Raw genomic sequence first — 2,076 nt, 5'->3', positions numbered from 1 at the left:
GTTCGCTTCTCTTTGAGTTTCATATTAATAAGTAATAAAAACCAGCTATCCAAAAGTGGATAACTACAATATATTTTTTTAGAAACTGAATCAAAACAGAGCCAAACGTGTATTTCAAACAATGTCAAAAACCACACAAACTTGGTCTCAACCTTTTATTATATGGTTGAAGAAATGAAGATATAATACTAAGAAAAAATCCTTTGTTTAAAATGGATTTTATCATGACGCCTTGACCAATTTAAATGGAGGGAAAATGTTGGTTTTCAGATTCTGGTTGACTTGGTTCCCACGGCTAAGCTGTCTCTTGGCTCTATTGCAACTGTTAACAATTTGACAGCTTGCACTGTTGAGAGGATCAAAGCTTCTATGTCTTATGAGAGTCTGCTTGATAAAAACACCCATTAGGTAGTCTCAGTAAAATATTTTGGCGTTAATTGTCTCGTTGTTACGCCTGCAACATACTGCTTCTAAACTTTGTTTTTGTGTTGTAGTTAGATGGAACCAAACATACAATTAGAAGATAGCAGAAGTTGCTAGTATGAATTTGATTCCAACCAAGGAAACACGTAATATTAACTGTTGCTGATAGAACAAAAGCTTGAACAAAACTTCAACACATTAATACAAGGTGATAAAAAAAAGAGATAAAATGTCACACTCAAGCAAGCTTTCTCCTGGCCAAAACAGGGGGGGGGGGGGATCTTTTGGTCGAATGAGAAACATGACCACGAAGAAGTGCCACAATCCCAAAACCTATGCAAGCCAAATACATCAATAACAATTTTTTAGATACCCTCCCTGAACCTATCATATCTCCAAGAGCAGCAGCCTAAAGAAGATTTACAAGGGAAAAAATAAGTGAGAAAAGATACAACAAAACGATGCACATATTCAAGCAGAAACCTCTAAACAAAAATTCAAGCAATCTCAGAGTCAAGAAAGAACAGTTTACCATGGAAGTGACGAGTCCTATGAAGAAGTGCGGCTTCTCCGTGAAGAGTAATCGTTAAACTCAGAGCTATACCAGTTTTTCAGGTCGGTGAGGAACTTGAGGTAGGTTCCAGGAAGAAAAACTTGGCCATCAATAAGCGGCAAGAACACAGCTAAAATTGCAAAGAAGAGAAATAGAGACATATCTATCAGCTTCACTAAAGTTCCCACCCATCTTTTCAAATCTTTTTGACTCGTTAACAGCGAAAACCAAAGAACAAGAAGAAAGACGACAACCAAGAGAGTCATTGACATTCACGCCAGATTATTTTATTCCTTGTTTCTAATGAACTGAACCAAAAAGAAAGACTGAAACTGTAAAAGTAATCCTCCATCTAAGTAAAACCTCGTTAATATTGTTGTTTGACAGCTTCTGTTAAAGATGGGTTAGCTAGAATGTTTTATTTTCTGCATCTTTTTGCCATTTTTAGAATGAACAGTTGAATCTGATTTCAATAAAGGAAACATTTCATTGTTGCTGAGAGAACAAACAAAGAGTTCCAAGAGGAAAACGTTTCATATGGGAAAAGTCAATAACACTCTTAACCAAAGTTATCCAACAAAGAAACATAAAGAAAAAGGATTAGTTTGAACCAACCATCACAAACGAGAAACCACCTCCTCTCCTAGGCCAGCTTCCTCCTGGGCTTGTCAACAGATCCGGTGGCGCTCTTGGAGGTTGAACGAGAGACTAAACCACGAAGAGTAGCCAGTATCCCAACACCCATGAAAGGCACATACATCATCAGCAACTTCTCAGAAGCCTTCCCCGAACCTATCATCTCTCCCAGTACTGCAGCCTAAAATATCCACACAGAATATATAGATCAGAAGAAGACACAAACCATAGGTCCACAAGAACACAGACCAGAGATCTAAATGTAGACTATAGCAGGGAAAAAAAAAACTATTTAGTTCAAGATTGATTCTAGATTCACCATTCACGCATAAGTTCAAAACTTTTAGCATGACTTAACTAAATAAACACTAAAAATGTAAATCTAGTGAGCAGCAAGCACTACACTAATCCATACAGATCTCACTAGTAGAGAACTAAACTCCTTTAGTCAATGCATTGTCAAA

This window comes from Raphanus sativus, chromosome 8 (assembly GCF_000801105.2).
Source record: "Raphanus sativus cultivar WK10039 chromosome 8, ASM80110v3, whole genome shotgun sequence".
Taxonomy (NCBI): Eukaryota; Viridiplantae; Streptophyta; class Magnoliopsida; order Brassicales; family Brassicaceae; genus Raphanus; species Raphanus sativus.
The sequence above is the reverse complement of the archived record's forward strand: the minus strand, read 5'-3'. Positions refer to the sequence as shown.